This window comes from Rosa chinensis, chromosome 5 (assembly GCF_002994745.2).
Source record: "Rosa chinensis cultivar Old Blush chromosome 5, RchiOBHm-V2, whole genome shotgun sequence".
Classification (NCBI taxonomy): domain Eukaryota; kingdom Viridiplantae; phylum Streptophyta; class Magnoliopsida; order Rosales; family Rosaceae; genus Rosa; species Rosa chinensis.
In genome coordinates, this window is record NC_037092.1 from 58,457,169 (window position 1) to 58,481,426 (window position 24,258).

Genomic DNA, 24,258 nt, shown 5'->3' on the forward strand with positions numbered 1-24,258 from the left:
ATAGAGTCTGAAATCTGAATCATACAAAGAAAGATAATCTTTAGATTCTTCTAATTAAACCCTATTACCATTGGGTCAAGTAACCTAGAGTTTTGGCAAAACACAAATTAGAGTTTTACTTGAACACTCCCCCTTGTCTTGCCCAAACGCTGTGCTTCTCTCGTTGCCTTGTTAAAAGCCTTACCGAGTAACAAAAACCCAGTGGGACAAAAATAACCTCGGTCAAAGGGGAAAAAGAGCACAACACACCCTTCACGCTTCGGGACGAACATGTAGACATCTCCCCCTGATGTCTGCTCCTCCCCCTGATGACTACGATCATGGGAGTTAAGATAATTTCCGCAAGCCAATTTATGCCACATGTTTCTCGAACGTGGATTTAGGCAATGACTTAGTAAACAAGTCCGCCACATTGTCCTCAGATCGAACCTGGTTCACTTTGATCTTAAGGAGCTTCTGTTGTTGCTGATTGTAGAAGAATTTGGGCGATATATGCTTGGTGTTGTCGCCTTTGATGTAGCCTTGCTTCATTTGTTCAATGTAAGCAGCATTATCCTCATAAATGCTCGTTGGCTCATCTGTGGTAGACTTCAGACCACAATTACTTCAAACATACGTAACTATGGATCGAAGCCATATACATTCACGAACTGCTTCGTGAAGAGCAATAATCTCTGCATGATTCAAAGAGGTAGCAACTAAGGTCTACTTTGTAGACCTCCAAGATATCACTGTCTTTCCCATGGTGAATACATAGCCAGTTTGGGAGCGACCTTTGTGTGGGTCAGAGAGGTACCCAACATCAACAAAACCTTCCAAAACACTTATATCGTTTGAGATGGGGAGAGGGAACGTAATCCACCATGTGTGGTGTCCCTGGGACTTGATGGGTCCGAATCTATCGTCTCTCTGTAGGGATAGAACAAGCCCATATCGATCGTACCACTTAGGTATCGAAAGATATCTTTAACACCAGTCCAATGGCGTCGTGTTGGTGCAGAGCTATACCTAGCTAGCAAGTTCACAGCGAATGAGATTTCTGGTCTTGTGCATTGTGCTCAGTATAATAATGCGCCTATTGCACTTAGGTAGGACACTTCTGCCTCTAGCACTTCTTCATCGTCATCTTTTGGACGAAATGGATCCTTCTTTGGATCAAGACTACGGACGACCATTGGGGTGCTTGAAGGCTTAATCTTGTCAGTGTTGAAACACCTAAGCATCTTTTGGGTATAAGCTGATTGATGAATCAGGATACCTTCTCTACGGTGCTCAAGTTCCAAACCGAGGCAAAATCGTGTTTTCCCAAGATCTTTCATCTCAAACTCGGATTTCAAGTGTTCAGCGGTTTCCCTTAACTCTTTAAGGGTGCCAATTATGTTCATGTCATCGACATAAACTGCTACTATTGCAAATCCGGAACTTGTCCTTTTTATGAACACACATGGGCATAGTTCATTGTTGACATATCCCTTACCAATCAAGTAATCACTTAGACGGTTATACCACATCCGTCCGGATTGTTTCAATCCACATAGTGAGCGTTTCAATCTAATCGCAAATTGCTCCGTGGTTTAGAGCCACTTGACTTGGGTAACTGAATTCCATCTGGAATCTTCATGTATATTTCTATATCTAGATCCCCATATAGATACGCAGTAACCACATCCATAAGCTGCATGTTCAGTTTTCAGAAACTACCAAACTGACAAGGTAGCGGAACGTAATGACGTCCATTACAGGAGAATAAGTCTCCTCGTAGTCGATTCCAGGGCGTTGTGAGAAGCCTTGCGCCACAAGGCGAACTTTGTGCCTTACAATCTCGTTTCTCTCATTACACTTTCTAACGAATACCCATTTGTGACCAACTGGTTTGGTGTTGGGTGGTATTGGCACAACTGGTCTGGATACCTTTCTTTTCGCTAGAGAATCAAGTTCTGCCTGGATCGCATCATTCCATTTTGGCCAATCAGTTTGGTAGTTGGCATTCATCAACGGAGCGTGGTTCAATATCATCGGTCTCAATAATCTCACGCGCCACTGAATATGTGAATACATCATCAATTATGATGGAGCTTCTTTCCCACTTCCCATGTACACTAGTGTAATTCACAAAGATCTCTACGTTCTCAGGGATAGGTTCTGACATTGAGGCGTCCCCCAATGATGTCTCTTGGACATAACCATAATCCGGAACATTCTCATGGGACGGATTTTAAGTATCGATGATCAAAGAATTTGTTTGTGCCTCATTTGCTCTCTTTCTAGGGCGAGTATCCTTCGAACCAATCGGTCTACCGCGCTTCCTTGCGGGACCTGTTGCTATAGACGCCACATCATTGCCATACTGGGCAATGACGCCATCTCCTGGTGTCACAGGAGTGGTGTGATGTCCAGTATTCAGGACATCGATCCTTGCAGGCACGTTTGCAGCAGGTATGTGTGATCTCGTCACTTTGGCAACATCAGAAAACGCATCAGGCAAAGTATCTGCTACGTTCTAGAGCTCGATTATTCTTCGCACTTCAAATTCAGACTATGCAGTACGGAGATCGCGATGAGACATAGTGGGGACAGACCACGACAATTCATGTCGTTCCTGTTGAACATCTGTGTTCTTATCTCCCCCTAACTATAGGAAGACTGTCTCATCAAAGTGACAATCCTCAAATCTAGCGGTAAAGAGATCGCCTGTCAAGGGTTCAAAGTAGCGGACGATAGTTGGAGATTCATAGCCAACATAGATGCCCATTCGTCGTTGTGGACCCATCTTAGTACGTTGTGGCGGCGTAATAGGCACATAAATAGCACACCCAAAAATACGTAAGTGCTAGATATCAGGCTCGTACCCAGTCACTAGCTGAAACGCAGAGTAAGATTGGGTTGCAGTGGGTCGTAGACGAATTAGCATCACTGCATGCAATATTGCATATCCCCAAGAAGAAACAGGGAGATTGGTGCGCATAACCAATGTCCTTGCTATCATCTGTACTGGTTTGATAGCGGCTTCTGCGAGACCGTTTTGGGTATGAACATGGGGAACTGGACGCTCTACATCAATCCCCAGTGACATGCAATAGTCATCGAACATTTTCGATATAAACTCCCCAGCATTATCAAGTCTAATTGACTTAATAGGATGGTCAGGGGAGTGAGCCCGTTGACTGATAATCTGGGCGAGGAGTTTAGCATAAGCAGCATTTCGAGTGGACAACATCGCCACATGTGACCAGCGTGTCGACGCATCAACCAATACCCTAAAGTATTTAAAAGGTCCGCATGATGGTTGAATCGGTCCACAGATATCCCCTTAGATTCTCTGTAAAAACGGAATGAGTATTTTAGGGTCCTTTGTGTAGGACGGCCTCGGTCCAAATTTCATGAAGGAACAAGCTTTGCAAAAAGAGCGAGAGGCTTTAGAGGTAACCAATGAGGATTTTGGTTGAGCATGAGCGTTTGTAGCGCTATTAGAAGCAAAGTGTGTGACTACATCTCCCATCATGGCGTTGGAGCCATGGGAATTAGGATGCCAAAGTAGTAAGGAGAGGTTGAGAATTGAGTTACGAATACACTATATAAGAAGTTCAATTCCCACCAACATAAAAAAAATAGTAATAATAATAATAAAATAAAATAAAAAAAATACTAATTGATGAGTTTAATTGACAAGTCATACTCTATGATTGCAATAAATCATGAGGCTTCGTTGCAAATAATCATCAAGATGCATTTATCTTCATTTGGTGATCAATTTTGATTAATTATATGTTGTGTTTTAAATAGCCACAGTGCCCGAACAAAATAGGTAGAGTTCAGCATATTTTAACAATACCTAAGAGCAACTCCAATAGATTCTCTATATTTTGATTTTTCTCTACTTTAGGGAAAAATGAGCATTTTTTGCTCCAACAGATTTCCTATAACTATCTCTATTTTAGAGAAAGTGAGGACAGAGAAAACCAAATTCCCTATATTTACAGCAAACTCCAAAATTTTAAAGAAGAATATGGAGATTTTATAGATTACTGTAAATTAGGGAATCTGTTAGAGTAGGAGAAGAAAATAGGCTAAAGGTTTGACTTTTGCTTCTCTATAATACAAAAATTATAGGGAAACTGTTGGAGTTACTCTAATTCGTTTTTTCTTTGCAGTTTGCGCGTAGAGAATGCATACAAAAATGGATAAACTTGCGTTGCAAGACCATTTGCGAACTTTGTAAACATGTATGTATGGACACACACACACTTAAAACGGTTTCTATTTTCCTCAATTTTTCACCTTTTTTTTTTTTCCTGATTGTAGTACTATTGTACTAATGAACTTGTCTCTGAAACGCAGCCGTATGAAGGTGGTTATATCATAACAGTGCCTCCACAACGGCGTCCTACAAGGAGAAGGGAAGTGGAAAATCAAAGCGTGCAGGCGGAGGCAGCCGCAGCAGAGTTATACGTCGCTACAAATGAATCTATTTGTTGTGCAAGTGTAGCATGCCAAATTGCTTCCATCATAGTAAGCCACCTTAATTTAATTGAACTCAATTAAATGAACATATTACATAATTAAACGTAATTTTGATTGTGAATGCAATTTTTGTGTATGCCCATGGTGCAGATTACTGGTCTTTAGCTTCTTTTCATTGCGGGTGAACTATCCGGCTTCCTCGATCCCTTTCACCCTAGTCGCTCCACGAGCCCTGGTCACTCATGAATAATCCCAATCTAGGGATAGTGGCCATGGTCGGACTAAGCAAAAATGATTTAGTTAACTTCATTTTTTTAATTATGGCCTGTTTATTTCTAGATATATGACTAATTATATATTCAACTTCTACTAATGCATGTATACATAAGTTATATGTGTTTATATGTACTCTAGTGTACTGCTAATTTATGCAAAACATTCATGAACTAGAAGGCACATAATACCTTGGCAATGAATATCGTGTAAATTTCCTTATTACGGTCGGATTCTAAAGTTGGCAAAGCCGACGGTGCATACAGGCACACAGGTGCAGGCCAACCACCCAAAAGCTCAAAAGCATCAAACTGCAAAGTGGCAGGGAACTATCCCCACTTCATAAGCACCATGAGTTTGGTCGCGGTCGCTCTCTAAAGAAGCGATGCCAGGAAACGGAAGCTCAGGAAATCCAGGCCATTAAGCTGGCCGCAATGAAGTGGTTATTTTACATACTAACGTTCTATGCACTTTTATAATCAACTTCCGTTTCTGACCTTCAGTTCAATTTTCTGGTAATCTTATTAGGAAATCGAAGAAAGAAATACAAAGGGAGAGAACTTAAATTAATTAAGACAACATGTTTCTGTGGGGTAATGTTTTCTGGTTCGTACACAGATTGAGTCAAGTCCAAGAGACAACTCTGTACTTGAATTCATTTTCACTGTGATTTGCATGTATGTTCATCCTGTAGATGTCACTGGGGGAAAAACGCATTTACACAACACACACACACACCATGTCAAGTACAAGGCGTATCTTGTAAATCATGCTGCTCCATACACTACACCAAAAACTGCATCACACAAAGGTGATCACACGACGGAAAACAAATCCTCTGTTGTCTGTTGACAACAATTGAATCATACAACACATTTAATAAATCTTCGTTGTATAAAGATGCTCAAATTCTAAAACTTCTAGTTAGGAGCTGATGACACAACGGAAAGAAAGATTATCTGTTGTCTGAATGAAAAAAAAAGACCGGCATATTTCCCTCCTACCATTGAGTCAAATTTGGCTCCAAATTGTACCCTAGATGCCATTAAATTGGACAACAGTTTAGTTACTTCTGTTGTAGGAGTATACCTGCAAATGATCATACAATGGTTTTTAATGTTCTGTTGTGTAAGTGAGTAACAAAATTTGGAAATGGCTCCAAAATGACATTCATTCCCCCAAAACGAGAAAATTTGGCTGCAATTGTTTGTTATGCTTGCAAGTTCCAACAACAGAATGAACTATTTCTGTTGTGTGAATGAGAAATGACTAGCCTAAGCGCGAAACCTAATATTTTGATTGCAAAGGCAGGAAATTTCCATCTTTCATTCCCTTAGCTATGTAACAAATCAGACAACGTAAACGTATCTATACGTTGTCTGTCAGACTTAAAAATAAAAAAATAAAAAAATAAAAAAAATAATGCCTATTGCCTTAGGCAACTCGAGGGCACAATTAATGCCTTGGCCATTTTTCATGTCTGAGAGAGAAACCCCGAGCTTTTCTTCACTTCGAGCAAAATCTGGAGCTTTTCTTCATCATCTTCTCAAAACACTTAGCCATCAAAAATCACCAACTTTCAAAGTTTGGATTTAGATTCTATTCAATTTGGGTTCTACTCGATTAGGGTTCGAGTTGGGTTCAATTTGGGGATTTTTCAATCTGCTGAAATGAGGGATTTGGGTTCTGACCAATCGAGTTGGGTTCTACTCGATTAAGGTGTTTTTTCGGCCCCAGAAAGAAGATAAATCTCATTCATTGCAAGCTCCAGACGGGGTATTTCTTCTCTTCTTCTCTTATTCTCTTCTCTCCCAGAAGCCTCAACTCCTCTTCAAGGCTTCAACATCGTGCCTTGGCTCTGACACCTTCTTCCACCAAATCCAATCACAGCCACCAAACTCTAATCAAAACCTCATAATGCCGTCGTCTTCTCTAGTTCTTGAAAGTCTACTCGTCTCTGGCCAAACCCCAACTCAACCCTAAAAAGAATCTCCATCGATGCACCCGGTCGAAGTCTTCGCTCGAATCCTAGACAATCCATGAGCCAAAGACATGCAACACCTATGAAATCAGTCAAGTTTAGTCAAGTTCAGAACTTGGTCTCATATTTTGGTTCGTTTCCTTAAGGTTTGGATACCCTCTTCTTCTTCTTCTTCTTGCTTTGCATTGGTTTCAAGTAAGATAAGGTAGTCTCAGTTCTGTAGTTGAGCTATTTACTCAGAGAGAAGATAGGAGTCAAGGACAAGAAGAAGAACAAGGAGCTTGCCCGGAGAAATTTGGAGCCTGTTGAAAAGGGTTCGTCGCTTTAATCTCTTGCACTTTGATTCAAGTTTTGTTATAGTAACGTTTTGCTGTTTGAATTGACTTGAATGCTTCTGGGATTATATAGAATGAAGTTAGTAGAGAAAGGGTTTTGGATTTTAGAACAAAAACCAATACATGAATGTGTGTAATTGATGTCCATTATGTAGTAGACAGAGACACTTGGATAATTCGGCCTGAAAAGTTGAAGTTTTGCTCTGTAGGTTTATGATGAGAAGAGAATAAAGTATAGAAAAGTTGATATTGTGTTGAATTGTTTCCAGATAAAAGTTCAGGACCTTCAGAGATGAGAAAGAGAAAAAGAGAGAAGAAAACAATGGTGATTCGAGAAAAGTTGTTCAGATCTCTATTGAAGGTAAAGTGGAGTTCTAGCTTTGTTAAATGTTAACTTGTTAATTACTTGGTCAGAATTTTGCATTCAAAATGAACTCAATGCGGTTTGCTCTTGTCATTTCACTAGATAACTCGACCAAAGCGGCCAATGACAAGAAAAAGACAAAGAAACTGAGGAAAGGAAAAGGAAAGAAGGTGAAGAACAATCAGGATTTGGATGGTAAGCTTCTTTAGTTGTTCTTGTAGCATAGTAAACTCACATATAAACCTCATTTATTGTGCAATCTGTTCATGGTATCCCCTAGTGAACAAAATTTGGTAGTGAATAATGAACATTTTCAAATTTCCTATGCCATTGCCTATATCTGCTATATTTGGCTTTATATGCAATTTGAGGTTTTGTACTTTTTTTCTTGTCTTAAGTTATAAAAATAAGGCATGAATGCCATGGGGGTGTTAACAATAAAATCGTTTTCTGCGTTCAACTCAATTAACTCAATTTTATTTTTATTAGACGATGAAGCCGTAGATGATCAGTGCCAATTCGAAGTTCAGGGAGAGACTGCAAGAAGTGCTGAAATGGTGTTCAATGAAGATGATTGTAAGAATACTGAACTCAGAAACTATGAAAGAATGTCGCTTTGATTTCTTATCCTTGCAAATCAGCAAGTGGTCACTGAATAGGATGTTAAAAGCATTTGAAGAGGGAAGTACTAATTGGGAAGAAGGATGAGATATATGGTGGCAGGTTATTAGCGAGTTTGCAGTTGTTTGTTATAAATGATGCGGATGAGTTTAGTGCGGTTTTGAAGCGCGAATCAAATCCGAAGAAATTGATCACCACTTGCCGATTTAACTCTTCTGTATGTATTGGTCTTTTACTTGTTTTCAATGTCATTTTAGCTTTTGTTGGTTACGGAACTGATATATTTTATGACAAGGTGATTGCCAATGTGTGCTAAGGTTTATGCTTTTTGTTGTTTTGGTGGTTTTCAGAGGGGTCCTGCTTTTATAGAGGAACTACTTTCGGTGATCCCAAATGCGCAGTACTATAAAAGAGACACTTATGACTTGAAAAATGTACCATTTCTGTCTTTTATATCAATTTGTTTTTCACTTTTTCAATGTAACAAACAAGGAGTTCAAACAGTTAATATATGTAATCTTTTTCATTGTTGCAGATTATAGAGTATGCAAATAAAAAGGAATTCACTTCTTTAATTGTTGTTCATACCAATCACCGGGAACCAGGTTGGTCTCTCAGACTTTGCTTCTGATGTCTTTAACTTCTAAATTCTGTGTGAAATGAGATCGTCCCCATATTTTCCCTCTTGTTTTTTATCTGACTTCAACTACTACAATCATTTTTCAGATGCTCTCCTAATTATTGACTTACCTAATGGCCCTACTGCCCATTTTAAGCTCTCAAAGCTTGTTTGACGGAAGGATATCAAGGTTCGTTGCTATATGTTGCATGTATCAAAACAGTACCATCTTTATACTATTTTGCCACACATTGCGATGAAAGGTTTTTATTTTCTTCAGTTGGTGAAAAGAGGAGTCATTGAGATTAAAAATCTTGAAAGAGTCCAAAAGAATAAAATTCTGCAAAGTATTAATTTTTCATCTCTAGGGAATTAATGTAAGGTGTGTTAACTGTCATTTTCTTTCCTTATTCTTTATTTGGCATGCCTGCATAATCATGGAAATCCAACCAGTCATGAGCTTGAGCTTGTATTAAACAACTTTACAACACGCCTTGGTCATCATATTGGGAGGTTGAAATCCTTAACTTGTTCGAAATTTTTTCTCACATTATATTAGATGCATTTTGGACTTTTTGGTTCAAATACACCTCATCACACAGTGTGCTAATTTCATTTTTTTTTTCCCTGTACAATTAGTTTCAAGTGGTTTCTTATGTAAGGATGGATTACCTTCAAGCTCCTAATGGTTTTCTTCTTTCACCTACTTTCTTCAGATTAATACAGTCACTTTTCCCTCAAGAACCAAATTTTAGTGGTCGGCGAGTTGTAACTTTCCACAACCAGCGAGATTTTATATTCTTCCGGCATCATCGATGTGCCTCCTTTGCTATTTTTAGTTCTTGCAGTGATCCTTTCTTATACTTGTGATCTTATATACTTTCCTTTGCTGTAGAGCTTTTTGTTTACTGATGTCATTAATTTCTATGTGTTCAGGTACATTTTTGAAACCAAAGAGACTAAACAGGCTGAAGTAAAGGGCAAAAACACCAAGGATTCCAAAGTTGACACTATTACTGAAGCAAAACCATTTGCGCGCCTACAGGTTGGTGTCAATTATTTTTTTGTTCCTCTTGCATTTGCTTTCTTGTCTCGATCTGGTTTGGCCTAGGGCCCTGGCTGAATTTCCTCCACCACTTGAAATGTCCTTATGTTTCGTTCTTGGTCCATTTATGTGACATAGGAAGGCAGGGTATTGCCACATTTACCATAGCATGCAGTTTACGTTTATTTCTTTATTCTTTATTGTATCATTTATAAATGTAGATCTTAACGGTCTTTCTTGTCTTAAACACTCAGGAATGTGGTCCTCGTTTTACCCTTAAATTGATCAGTCTGCAGCACGGGACATTTGATCCTAGAGGCGGGGAGTTTGAGTGGGTTCACAAGGTAATCCACTTATCAGTCAATTCATTTCAGTATATTGGTTTCATATCTTTATCATAAGAAAATATTGAAAGATACCTAACTTGTTAGTCAATTGTTTGCAATTTTCTCTGGGATATATGGTGCAGCTGCTACAACATTTAAATATGCTTTTGATTACAAACCATCCGGCATCAACTGGTACCCTTCACAACTAGAGGCTTATTATTAATTTGTTAATTTGACTTTTTCATGTTAAACTGCATACCAGAGATCAATGGAAACTTTGATTGATTGGATTGATAGTGAAGTCAACATGAGCAATACTTATGTACTTTTTTGAACTTATGCTCCTGTGCATTTCAGGTTTGCTCTATCATTTAAGCTGCTTAGTCTCATTGGTAGATTACGATTTGCTTATTTGTCTCATTAATTACATGTGTATAATGTTCAAATGTACCTCTATCTTAGCTGATACAATCACCAGTCTGACTTATCTATCGACATCGAATTATTATGACATGTATTGGTAATTTAGTATTTGATAAGTGATGGGAAACCTTGTGCAGGTTTTTGAATGGTGAAGATGTAGATATAGAGGAAACAGTTCTTCGCACTCCAATATCCAAATCCTAGAAGAAACATTCAGATTTGTTCTACTCAACACCACAAATAAATAGGAACATTCCTTCTGGTGCTGCAATATGTGCTAACTTGTGAAGCTTCACAACAAGCTTGGAAGTGATGCAAATAAGAATATAGTGTACAAGATGCTTGGTAAAGTAACACATGAAGGTTTTGTTGAAGTGAAAAGATATTATATCAGTTTTTGATTCATGTGTAACTAGTTAGGAATGCTTTTCTTCTTTTATTGTTGGCTTGATATTTGGACAATTTTGTTTGGGAATGTTAATGTCTAAAAGTCTAGCGGTAGCTGGACCTTAGTTAACGCTGATCCGGCAGGCGGATCGATACCTTTGTTGTGAATGGTTCCCGTTACCTGTCAAATAAAATACAATGGGCGTCAGAGGGAGACCGCGCCGGGCGGTCTTCAACTCTCCGATGCCTAAGTTAGTCAATGTATTTATGTTGACAAAATAACAGTAGGTAAGTATTGAATGCGTCATAAATGAGGAGAGAGGAGAGGACCTTTTATAGGTGAGGAAGAGGATGATCTTCTCCTTGTTTTCGATGTGGGACTGATGGTGCTTCAGTTCCCAGTTTCAGTAGCTTCTGATGCCATCTTGACACGGCGCGTGGCGGCGCGTCGGCGGTGCTTTGGGGTTGATCCGGGGCTCAGGCGGTAACCCGGCTAACTGTCTTTACGTCAGTCACTCATATGGTGGGCGTTGGTACCCCCGGTGGTACCATGAGCGTGGCTCATTATAGCTAATTATGCTTGCAAATGGACATGCATGTACAAGTCCCCCAAATCCCCAGTCAAGGAGGGCAATCTTGGTTGGGGAGTTGATCGGCGGTTTGAAGCGTTTCTCCCGCTAGACTTTGCAGAAGCATAATTAGCGTCAGTGCGTTGTCAACCATGGATTTACTGAGCAAACGCTTTGTGCCCTTTCGGGTGGGCCCCTGCTAGGCCCCCAGGGAGTCCCCCACTCCCCGGCTAAGATGGACCTCCGGATGGTCGTTGTTATTGTTTGTTGAGGGGGAGCTGCACGGAGCAGCGCTGCACGGAGCAGAGGGTGTTGGGTTGCGAGCCCAATCTTAGCACCCAGGTGACGGGGGTCAACGTACCTGATCAGGGCTGTCGTAGACTGTTGACTAGTCCCCGTGTCCCGTAGGGACATTCTGACCGTAACTCCGCGTGGCGGCGTTGTCAGAGAGGCGTGGCCTCGGGATCCGCCGCTGGCGGAAGTCCCCCCGCTAGATGTAGCAGGAAGCAGCGTCAAGTAGACGTGCTTGGTATTTTATTGAGCGGTGTTGCGCTGAATAAAGTACGCAGCTTGTCAGATGAGAAATGGGGTCAGCCAGCGGTGCGCTGTGTAGCGGAGGACGCCCCGTTTGCCAAATGAGGAGAGAAGCTCCGCCGGCGGGGTTTCGCTCAGCGGAGACTCCGTCACTTGGAAGATGACAAGTGAGGATCCGCTGGCGGGGTTTCGCTCAGCGGAGACTCCGTCACTTGGGAGATGCAAGTGAGGATCCGCTGACGGGGTTTCGCTCAGCGGAGACTCCGTCACTTGGGAGATGCAAGTGAGGATCCGCTGACGGGGTTTCGCTCAGCGGAGACTCCGTCACTTGGGAGATGACAAGTGAGGATCCGCTGGCGGGGTTTCGCTCAGCGGAGACTCCGTCACTTGGGAGATGACAAGTGAGGATCCGCTGGCGGGGTTTCGCTCAGCGGAGACTCCGTCACTTGGGAGATAACAAGTGAGGATCCGCTGGCGGGGTTTCGCTCAGCGGAGACTCCGTCACTTGGGAGATGACAAGTGAGGATCCGCTGGCGGGGTTTCGCTCAGCGGAGACTCCGTCACTTGGGAGATGACAAGTGAGGATCCGCTGGCGGGGTTTCGCTCAGCGGAGACTCCGTCACTTGGGAGATGACAAGTGAGGATCCGCTGGCGGGGTTTCGCTCAGCGGAGACTCCGTCACTTGGGAGATGACAAGTGAGGATCCGCTGGCGGGGTTTCGCTCAGCGGAGACTCCGTCACTTGGGAGATGACAAGTGAGGATCCGCTGGCGGGGTTTCGCTCAGCGGAGACTCCGTCACTTGGGAGATGACAAGTGAGGATCCGCTGGCGGGGTTTCGCTCAGCGGAGACTCCGTCACTTGGGAGATGACAAGTGAGGATGGATCCGCTGGGCGGGGTTTTCGCTCAGCGGAGACTTGCCATGGTTGGGGGGTTTACTTGTCAGGTGGTGACTTCCCTTGGAAGCCAAAGAATGATGACGGTGGACACGTGGCTAACTCTGAGAGGGTTAGCGTCTGGAGGCTTGCCTCCTAAGCCTAGCCGTCTTCTCGTCATTAATGCGAGTAATGATGGATCTCGTAACCGAGGCGACGCCTCGGTTAATCCAGGGAGTTAATGAAGACGTGGGACACGTGTACGGTTGGTACGTGATGTAGTTTTGTAGCGGACGGCTCAGGATTATTTGATGTTGACATAAAAAGGGGGGAACTGAGCGAGTTTCGACATTTCTGGAAAATCTTCAAATCTGAGTTGCCTGCTTCGAGCCTTGTTCGCCTGCGAATTGCGAAGGAAATCTCCGGGCCTGCGTGGAGTAGTCGGACTGGAGAGGACGAAAACTGTTAGTGAAGACGAACTGCACTCCAAAGTCTTCGACGTGAGGTTGGTATTTCGGATCCTCTTCCTGTTTCATTGAATCTGCAATGGTGGTTTCTGGGTTTTGGTATTTCTGTTAATGGTATGATATTGCCTCTGTGCTGTTTTCGGAGGGTGTAGGGAGAGATTTGAGGGAGGTTATGGTGTTTGACAGAAAGTTGGGGTTTTGGGTTTTGCTAGACGGTCTAATCTGGGTTGAGCGTGCGGTTGTTTTTGTTTTGGTATTTTTGTGGGTAGTTGTTCTTGGCATCTTTGGCTGTATCTGATGTGAGAGTAGGTTAGATCTGTATTTGTGCTAACTGATGTGGGTTTTAGGGTTTGGGATGGCCAACGTCATAGATATTTCGAGCAGTGAGGATTCCGGGTCTGACGTGTCGTTCAGCGTGGCGGATATGACCTTTATTGACTCGTTGCGTCCGTCTGCCCATGCAGGAACCTCACTGCCAGAACCGCTTGAAGTTGAGCCACTTCGGACCATCCCCTGGGAAATAGCTATGGATCGTGGCTCGCGTCCAGAGAGCTCTAGGGCGGGTGAGTTGGCTAGGCGTGACGAGCGCTTGGCGAGCAATAGCGCTGCTAGCGGCTCCGCTGGCGAAGGGGAAGCGCCGGGCCAAAATGTCGAGTCGGCGTGGTACCTCTCAGATGGCACCGCCGTCGACGAGGCAGGTGGGCGGATGGATGCCGCCGCTGTTAACCGGATGAAGCGGACGTTCCGGTTGCCGGGCTCGGTGAAGCTGCGCCCCCGACAGCGGATGAGAAGGCCTCGATGCTCCCAGCGGGATGTGCTGCCGTGCACGAGGCCATATTCCGCCAAGGAGTGACATTCCCGCTAGTGCCCAATCTCCAAATTCTTGTGTGCGAGTTTGGGCTTGCCTTTGGGCAGATCTGTCCCAACATGTGGCGGTTGCTGTTGGCGATGAACTCCCTGTGGCGCTTGTCGGGGTGCGAGGGGCCTACCGTGGCGGAAGTGCTTCACTTCTACGAGCTAGTGTATGTGAAGCGCCGAGGTTGCAGAGGGTGCGTGAACCTAAGCCGCCGCCAGGGAGCGCCCAAGTTGATTGAGAACTTAAGGGACTCAATGTCCTACTGGCGGGGGACCTTCTGCGTCGCCACAGACGGCTGGGAGTACCATACTAGGTCGAATGTGGAGGGGCCGACGTTTAAGACTAAGTCGGAATTCCAGCCCATCCGAGGTTGGCAACTGGTTTCCGCTAAAACTAACTGGCGGTTTCAAACTTTTGCAAACCTGCGGTTTTTGCTAATGATTATTGTGTTTGTGCAGCGGGACTAAGGTATATTCTGACGCGCGAAGAGGAGTGTCGCGTGGCGAGGATCCGCGGCTGCTGGCGGAACCGCAATTTGCTTGACTTCCGTCTTCTGACCGGTTGGGAATTGCTAGTTGACCTGGGGCTAACTCGCTCTATTGGTGAGAGCCACTCCGCCACACCTCATCATTTTTTTTTTTTTTTTTTTTTTTTTTTTGATCCGGACTGACGGGTGTTTGTGTTTTTCTTTTCAGAAACCCTGCCCGGTAACAAATCTAGTCGCGACGCTTTCGAAAAAGCAATGGATCGTGCCGAGATAGAAAATTTTCTGGAGGCTATGTATGCCGAGGGGTTGGCGGCCCAGCAGACGGTGGTGAACCCGGAGACGCTGGTGCTGAGCCAGTCTGAGGTTGCGGTGGAGCTGCCGATGCCGCACCACTCCCATCTGGGTGAGGATGGCCTGCCGGTAGTGCAGGCGGACACCCAAGTGGGTGGCGGGGAGAGGGGGAATGTTGGTACAAGGCCGCGGGAGCGGATGCCTACCACCCGGCGCGGTCCTCAAAAGAAGACGGTGCAGCCGACGGGGACTGCCACCGAGTCCCGGGGTGAGCCGCCGGTGCGGGTGACGAGGACCGCTGCTGGGACACAACGGGCGTTGGAGAAAAAACGCCGGCAGCCTGACTCCCCCGTCGAGGAAGAGGAAGAAGAGGTGGTGATCGGAGTCCGCCAACAAAAGAAGGCTCGAGAAGCTGCGTCGAAGGGTGCAGTGGCGGAGGGGGAGGCAGCAGCCGTCAGTGATCTGGACTCCTTTGCCGAGTATGCGCCATTCATGACAGAAGGGGAGCGGGCGTTCCTTTTCCATTTGTGCGAGCGGCTGGGGTTCGGGGGTCTGGCGGGCATATCGCGCCCGACGGCAATTGACCAATCGCCCTTCAGCTCGGCGTTTGGTCAAATATCTGCGGGGTTACATGATATGTTCGAGGCGGCGTCTAAGCAGCCCCGGATTGAGGAAGAGCTCAGGGGGGAGATCGGAGGTCTCCAGAGGGAGCTGGCGGAGGCCAAGGAGAGATTGGCGGAGGCCGAGCAGGGGCTGGCCAAGGCGGAGTGTGACTATGCGGACGCCCGCGGCAAGCTTAATGCGGCCATAAGGCGGGACCTGGAGAGGAATGAACGCGTCTCCCAGTTGGAGCAGGAGATCGCATTGCTGCAGGAGCGGATAGCCGCTAAAGATAAGAAGCTCATCATTGTGCAGCGGGAGTCTGCCGTCAGACTGGGTGAGATGCAGCGGCTGGACGGGGAGGTCAACCGCCTGAAAAATGAACAGAGTTCTTCTGCAGCCGCCGCCGTTGAAGCGTTCAAGATGTCGGCGGAGTATAAAAAGACATTGACCGAAGCGGCGAAGTCTGGGGCCCGGGCAAATATAGACATGTTGACGCGGAAGGGCGCCATTGACTTTGTAAAGGCGTCACAGCCCGACGTGCCGGTGGTCGAGGGTGTCCCGCCGGAGACAGAAGTCGTGCCTCCCACTGCGGCAGGTACCCATTCGGGCAGCGGGGAAAGTGGCTCCCATCCGCCGGAAAGGTCCCGGCAGACTCCCCAGCAGACCCCGTCGGAGGTGTCACGTGCCGGATTTCTGGAGGCACACACCCGGGCGGATGGTACAATGGAGACTCCCAGTCCGACAGCTCGAGGGTCCGATCAGGCGAGCCGATCGGTCGTGCCGCCGCCAGTTGAAGCCGGAGAAGCCGAAGACAACCGCTGAAGCCAGCTGAGACTTCCATAGGGTTTTTTTTTTTTTTTTTTTACACTGTAATAATGAACTATTTTGGGTGGGGAGTCCCAGCCCTGAAATGAAATTTCAGAGTTTGACGTTTGTCATGATGTGTTTGTACCGCTAGAGTTTTGACGTAGAGATTTTTCTTTTGCCAAGCAATGAAACATTAAAGGAATTAAAATTGGTCCAAGTGCACCACGTAGCGGACGTGGTCCGCTGACGATTCCTGGCGTTGCCAGTTGCCCTCAGTGCTAGACTTGGTAACAATGGTTTGAATAATTCCTCGTTTCATTGATAGCTGACTGATCAGCGTTTACAAAAGAGGGGTAGTACCCGTTGGGTAGCTTCCCTTAGCTAAATATTGAACAAAAATTTAGCTAAGTCAAGATGCTCTTGGGTAGCGGCACGACTATTTGTAATAATACCGAAGGTGTTCGATATTCCAAGGGTGGGTCGTTGTGACGCCGTCCTTGTCCATTAAGTAGAAGGTGCCTGGGCTAACGACTTCCACAATTTTGTATGGACCTTCCCAAGTTGGGCGAAGCTTTGTTGGCGGTGGAATGACTTCCTTCATTACCCAGTCCCCCAGTTGGAGGTTCCGGGCCTTGACTCTGGTGTTGTAGAAACGCGATACCCGCTGCTTGTTTTGCAGGTTGCATAGGTGGGCCCTGTGTCGCTTTTCCTCCAGGAGGTCCTTGTCCAGGTTGATGCCGTCAGTGTTGGTCTCTGGGCGGTAGCCCTCGACTCTGGCGGTAGGTTGAGAGACCTCAATGGGCAGGACAGCCTCCGTTCCGAACATCATGCAGAAGGGAGTTTCACCTGTTGCGGAAGTTGGGGTTGTTCTGATGGCCCATAGAACTTCCGGGAGTTTCTCCGCCCATAGACCCCTTGCTTTGTCGAGTTTTTTCTTCAGCAGCCTTTTGATTATCTTGTTTGCTGCTTCGACCTGACCGTTGGTCTGGGGGTGGGCGACAGATGCAAAACTCATCTTAGTACCCAAGTTGGCGGTGAAAGAGATGAGCTCCTTGTTGTTGAATTGTGTGCCATTGTCGGTGATTATCGTGTGTGGGACACCGTAACGGCAGTAGATGTTCTTCCAGAGGAAGTGAATTACCTTGGCGGTAGTTATTGCTGTTAGTGGTTCCGCCTCTATCCACTTGCTGTCGTAGTCGATAGCCACTATAATGTACTTGAACTGGCCCTTGGCGGTTTGAAATTTTCCCATCAGATCCAGGCCCCAAGTTGAGTGGATCCATGGGGCGACGATGACCGATAGTGGTTCCGCCGGTGCATGCGGGATGTCAGCAAATTGTTGGCACTTGTGGCATGATCTTGCTACCTGGCGGGCATCGTCGCCGAGAGTAGGCCAAAAATAGCCTTGTCGCATTGTGCGATTGGCTAAGGATCTGGCGCCTGAATGGTTTCCGCATTCTCCGCTATGAATTGCTGCCAGAACGACCTTTCCCTCCTCTGGGGTTAGGCAGCGGAGGTTGGGATGGGTGAATCCCTGGCGGTACAGCTTGCCGTTCTGGATGTTGTAGCGGGTTGCCCTCCGCTGGAGTTGTCGCGCCTTAACCTTGTCGTCCGGCAATGTGCCGTTGCGCTTGTACTCGATGACTTCGTCCATCCAGCTGGTATTGACCTCAATGTTGAAGATCTCCGCCAGGGTTTTTGTGATACTTGGCTTGTCAAGACATTCCACTCTTGTGTCCGCTGGACTCTGATGTGGCTGGGCGGTTGCTAGCCTTGCCAGTGAATCAGCCTTGGCGTTCTTTTCCCTGGGGATTTGTGTGATGTTATGAAATTTGAATTTCTTGAGGAGTGTCTTAACGTACCCCAAGTATGCCGCTAACTGCTGGTCCTTGGCCTGGAAGCTGTCATTGACCTGATTAACGACCAACTGGGAATCACTAAAGATGTTGACGCTGTCAGCCCCTGAATCGATGGCGAGGAGTAGGCCGGCAATGAGTGCTTCGTATTCCGCCATGTTGTTGGAGGCTTTGAAGTTGAATTTTAGTGCGTATTCCACATTCAGCCCCTCAGGGCCTGTGAGGATGACTCCTGCGCCGCTGGCCTTGGCGCTGGCGGAGCCGTCCACATGCAGGTTCCAATCTGATTGTAGGGGAGCTGGCTCCTTAGCGGTGACCATTTCCGTCCCGGGCTCATTCTCCGTGCTGGGACTGGGCTGGCGCTCAGTGAGCTCGGCGATGAAGTCCGCTACCGCCTGACCCTTCATGGCGGTTCTTGGTTGTAGTCTATGTCAAATTCACTGAGCTCGATGGCCCACTTGCTGAGGCGCCCTGAATGTTCAGGGTTCTGCATTACCTGTCTCAGTGGTTGATTGGTCAGCACGTGGATTGTGTGCGCTTGAAAATACTGGCGGAGGCGCCTGGCGGCAACGATGAGTGCAAGAGCTAGCTGTTCTAAGGGTGGATACCTTGTTTCTGCCCCGTTCATGCCCCTGCCGGCGTAGAAAACTGGGAGTTCGTCCTGTCCCTCCCGCCGGACAATGGCGCAACTCACCGCTGATACCGATACCGCTAGGTATATGAACAGTGTCTCTCCTTGCACAGGGATAGAGAGTAGTGGGACTGCCGCCAGGTAATCCTTCAAGCCCTGAAACGCCGCCTGACATTCTGGGTTCCAGTTGATGACTTTCTTGTGAGTTGTTTTGAGGAGTTTGAAAAATGGGGCACACCTGTCAGTGAGCCTGGAGATGAATCGAGAGAGGGCGGTTAACTTGCCTTGGAGGCATTGGACGTGTACCTTATACTCAGGGTCTGCCAGGTCGAGTATGGCCTGCACCTTGTCCGGGTTAGCCTCGATGCCTCGTTCACTGACGATATAACCCAGAAATTTGCTGGCGGTGACGCCAAAGAAGCATTTTTCTGGGTTGAGGCGCATGCCATAGGCCAGGAGGATGGTAACTATGATCTTGAGGTTTGCCACGTGTCCGCTGGCTTTTATACTCTTGACCAACATGTCGTCCACGTAGACCTCGATTATCTTGCCCAAATGTTCAGCGAACATAGCATTCATCAGCCGCTGATAAGTTGCTCCGGCGTTCTTCAGACCGAAAGGCATAACATTGTAGCAATAGAGGCCCTTGTCGGTGGTGAAGGTGGTACACTCCTGATCGCTGGGATGCATCTTGATCTGATTGTAACCGGAGAAAGCGTCCATCATGCTGAGGAGTTCATGCCCGGCGGTTGCGTCAACCAGCTGATCAATGCGTGGGAGAGGGAAACTGTCCTTTGGGCACGCCTTGTTGAGATTTTTGAAGTCGACACACATCCGCCACTTGCCGCTAGGCTTCTTGACCATGACCAGGTTGGAGATCCATTGGGGATAGATTACCTGGCGGATGAATCCAATGCCCTGGAGTTTGGCGACCTCTTCTCCTATGGCGCGGTATTTCTCCTCGTTGAAGGCCCTTCGCCTCTGCTTGATGGGATGGAAGGATGGCTTAATGGTTAGTTTGTGTGTGATGATTTCGGGAGAGATACCTGGCATGTCCGCATATGACCATGCGAAAACGGCGGCGTTGTCCCGCAGGAATTGAGTAAGTTCTGCGGCTACTTCTGGGTCTAGCTGAGCTCCTATGCGGACTGTCCGCTCTGGGTGCTCGTCAGAGATGCTGATGACCTTCAACGATGTTTCAGGATTGACCGGTTCCTTCCTTACGTATTTCTCCTCCTCATCCCTAGGATCCTCGAAGATATCCGGTGGCGGTGCCTGATTTCCTACCGTTAGGATTTCGTGGCGGCGGGTTGACCGCGCAATGGTGGTAGAGTAGCATTCTCGTGCCAGTTGCTGACTTCCCCTGACACAGCCTGTGCCGTTGGGTGTGGGGAACTTCATGAGAAGCATGTATCCGGCGATGATGCATTTGAGCTTGTTGAGTGCCGGCCGTCCTATGATGGCGTTATACGAACTGAAACAGTCCACAATTATAAATTCGGTATGTACCTCCGCCATACATGGACTGGAGCCGATGGTTAACCGCATGTAGTCAGAGCCCAGCGGCTGAGTGATATCGCCGGAGAAGCTAAGCAACGGCTCATGGTCTTGTAGTAGTTTCTTGTTCCGCTTAAGGTTGTTGTAACAACCGCTGAATATGACATTGACAGCAGATCCGCTATCCACCAAGATTCTCCCTACTGACCATCTGTCGAGAATGGCATCGATCAGGAATGGGTCGTCATGGGGTAGATGCACTCCTCGCTCCTCCTCCTCTGAGAAGGTGATGGGCTCCCAACCAGACTTTGGGAGTTTGGTGGATCTCTCGTAGCGGATGTTACAGACTTCCTTTGGGTGATTGGCGCGTGCGTAACGCTTTCTTGCCCTGTGAGACATGTTGGTGATTGGAGCCCCGCCGTCGATGGTGTTGATGCGGCCCAGTGGCTCAATGTTGGCAATCACAGGTGGCGGTTGGCGCACCTTGAATTGATCCATCTTGCCGTCCCGGTATAGGGTCTCAATGGTTGTTTTGAGAGCGTTGCAACTGTTGGTATTGTGACCGCTGTCCTCGTGGTACTTGCACCACATGCCGGTGTTTCTTGGCTTACCCTTTTTGGGGAATCTCGGCGAGGGTGGCGGTGGTATCTGATCCTTGCACTGATTGTAAATCTCCTCGTACGAGGCTGTGAGGACGGTGAACACTGCATACCGCTGAGAGGATTTCGTCTGCTTGTTGCGATTGTCCCCCTGGGATTGGCGGTTGCCCTTGTAGTGGTTGTCTTTCTGCCTCTTGCTTTGGTAACCGCCCTGCTGCCACTCCCTCTTCTTGTCAGCTGGCGGTGCAGTGGGGGCTTTGCTGGCGGTCTCTTGATGGCTGGAGGAGGGTTGAGATGACTTTGTTGGTGTTGCTGGTGGCGGTGGGGTTTCTCCATATGTGATAAACTCTGCCTGGGCATGAATGACCGCCTCACTCATAAGGTGATCATACGCCGCATTTGGATGATTGTAGTTGAGGTGATATAGGAATGGTCCCTTGAGGAGTCCCTGCTTGAAAGCCGCCGAAGCCATTGTTTTATCGAGATCGCGGCACTGAGATGCTGCCGCTCGCCATCTTGTGACGAATGCCTTCAATGATTCGTCCCCTCCCTGTCTGACGCCAAACAACTGGCTCGTGTTGTGATGACCGGCGGACAACAAGATGAATCGAGAGAGGAAAGCATGAGATAATGCGTGGAATGAGTCGATGGACCCTGGCGGACACTCGAAAAACCAACTCATTGCCTCACTATCCAGCGTTTCGCTGAACAAGTGGCACAGGGTGGCGTCATCAAATCCCTTGTTGTTGGTGACCTTCTTGAACGTGTCCATGTGGACGAAGGGATCGGTCTTACCGCTATAATGTGACATTTTTGGGGTCTTTGCAAACGCTGGTCTGACGGCTTGCAAAATTGTGGCGGTGAATGGGCCTGGCCTGGACGCGAAGAGTGGGTTTGGGGCTGGCGCCGGGGTGCCTGCCTCCGCCAGGATTAATCTCCGTTCTAACTGCTGCATCCTCTCCAAAATTTGGGTGGTTGCGTCGCCAGCGGGGCCCGCTCGGGCGTTCCGCGGAGCGAACCCCCGCCCGGGAATGGGTAGATTACCCTCAGTCCTTGTTCTAGTCCTCGAGTGGTGGGTGCGCAGCGATGACTCCGCCTCCTGCTCCGGCAGTTGTGGGATAGGGGGTGGTCCCATTCCTACCAGCTCAGGTGGGCTTAGCGGTACCTGCATTTGCACGATGGGTCCTATACCAGCGGTAGGCCGGCTGTGTCTGGTGCTGTGTGACTGCTCACTTCGTGCAGGGTTGGCGTTTGCATCCAGCGTTCGCCTTAGTTCGTCGAAACGTGTCATCAGCGTGGCCACTTGGTTTTGGGCCTCCGCCTTCTCCTTGCGTTCCTGCTCGCGCTCTCTGTTTGCTTTGTGGAGGTCCGCCAGCGCCAATTCATACAAGGCGGTGAGGTCCTGACCTGGGGGACGGCTGCTGCTTGGATTTGTTTCACCGCCTGGGTTGACCGGGGTGTTGAATAGTGCGCGGTTGATGCTTACCGCTGGGCGGGCGGGTTGGGGAACGGCGGACTGGTCTGCCTGCTCCCCGATATTTCCCCCGCTACCGTTAGTCATGGTAACTGTGATGGGATGACCTTCCGTTCAAGGATTCCCACAGACGGCGCCAATGTTAATGTCTAAAAGTCTAGCGGTAGCTGGACCTTAGTTAACGCTGATCCGGCAGGCAGATCGATACCTTTGTTGTGAATGGTTCCCGTTACCTGTCAAATAAAATACAATGGGCGTCAGAGGGAGACCGCGCCGGGCGGTCTTCAACTCTCCGATGCCTAAGTTAGTCAATGTATTTATGTTGACAAAGTAACAGTAGGTAAGTATTGAATGCGTCATAAATGAGGAGAGAGGAGAGGACCTTTTATAGGTGAGGAAGAGGATGATCTTCTCCTTGTTTTCGATGTGGGACTGATGGTGCTTCAGTTCCCAGTTTCAGTAGCTTCTGATGCCATCTTGACACGGCGCGTGGCGGCGCGTCGGCGGTGCTTTGGGGTTGATCCGGGGCTCAGGCGGTAACCCGGCTAACTGTCTTTACGTCAGTCACTCATATGGTGGGCGTTGGTACCCCCGGTGGTACCATGAGCGTGGCTCATTATAGCTAATTATGCTTGCAAATGGACATGCATGTACAGGGAAATACTGCCTTTTGCAGTTTTATGTACAGAATGTTAGATATTATGATGGATTGCTTGATAGATATATTCACTGTTCATTGTGTAAAATGACCACATTACTGCACAAATCAATTCAGAGAATGGATGTTTGCAGCAATCATACAACAGATTTTCATAAATGTCAACCAACATTGTCTGAACAAAAAAATTCTGGGTATTCACACAACGCATTGATAGCTATCACACAATGGATTTCAATAAGTAACGTCGTCTAGTTTAACTCATTCATAGCTATCACACAACGGATTTCAATAAGTAACGTCGTCTAGTTTTAAGCTCATACAACAGAAAATACTAGAACACAGTTGTCTTACTTTTAATCACACAACAGCTAAACTACAAAACCGTTGTATGAAAATTCAACCCACAACGGCATAAATGCAAATTCTGTTGTGTGAACTGCTGCGCATGGGTGCGTCCGGCATCTGTCGAGTTCTTGGACAACGGTGTTAAGAAATATACGTCGACTGACTTTGTATCATACAACGGTGAATTCACCGTCGTCTGATTTTTCATCAGACAACATCGAGATAGACAACGGTGAGTCTTCAAATCAGACGACGTTTTTTCACCGTCGTGTGATGCAGTTTTTGGTGTAGTGATATGTGAAGCATATAATCGACTTGAAAATGTGGCATAAACCTTCACAGTGAATGCCTCACCGCCACCGGCCAAGTTTATACTGGGAATTAACCACTCTTACACAACATTAGCTAATTAATCCCTTACAGAATTTGAGTCAACCTCGTATCATGTTTCTGTTGGAAATTTGGTTGATGGATGTTACTTGAGTCACCATATTTTGATACTCCTACAAAATCACACGAATACAACATATATTAGTAACAAATAATAATCATAATATTATTGTTATAATAGATAAAATAACAAGGATTATAGAACTTATCTCTTCAATTTATAGGCTTCCGAAGGACATATTACTCGAAAAGAGTTTTAGGTTGAGGCGTGTGAACACTGCCCTTAAGAGTAGATTTCGCCCCTCGGAGACAATGTCTCGGTGTAGCAGGTTTGTGGCGCCCTACCCTCTAGGGTACAACAACCTCGATCCTTGTAGGTGTACACTCACAATACTCGGATCGTATCGAACAGCTTGAAACTTTCTTTTAATGGAATAGATAAATTAAAGGAAATACATGAATACTTTGAGCTCGGAAAG

The 24,258-nt window shown here is 46.6% G+C and overlaps 1 long non-coding RNA gene and 1 pseudogene across 1 annotated transcript; both read left to right on the forward strand.

The window, feature by feature from the left end:
• The first annotated feature begins 6,577 nt into the window (after positions 1–6,577).
• On the forward strand, positions 6,578–7,565 carry LOC121053082. Its single transcript, XR_005810734.1, has 3 exons — positions 6,578–7,029; positions 7,320–7,411; positions 7,517–7,565. It is a non-coding gene; the product is annotated as an uncharacterized LOC121053082 (long non-coding RNA).
• Positions 7,566–8,081: 516 nt separating this feature from the next.
• LOC112163739 lies at positions 8,082–10,587 on the forward strand (annotated as a pseudogene).
• Positions 10,588–24,258: the final 13,671 nt, after the last annotated feature.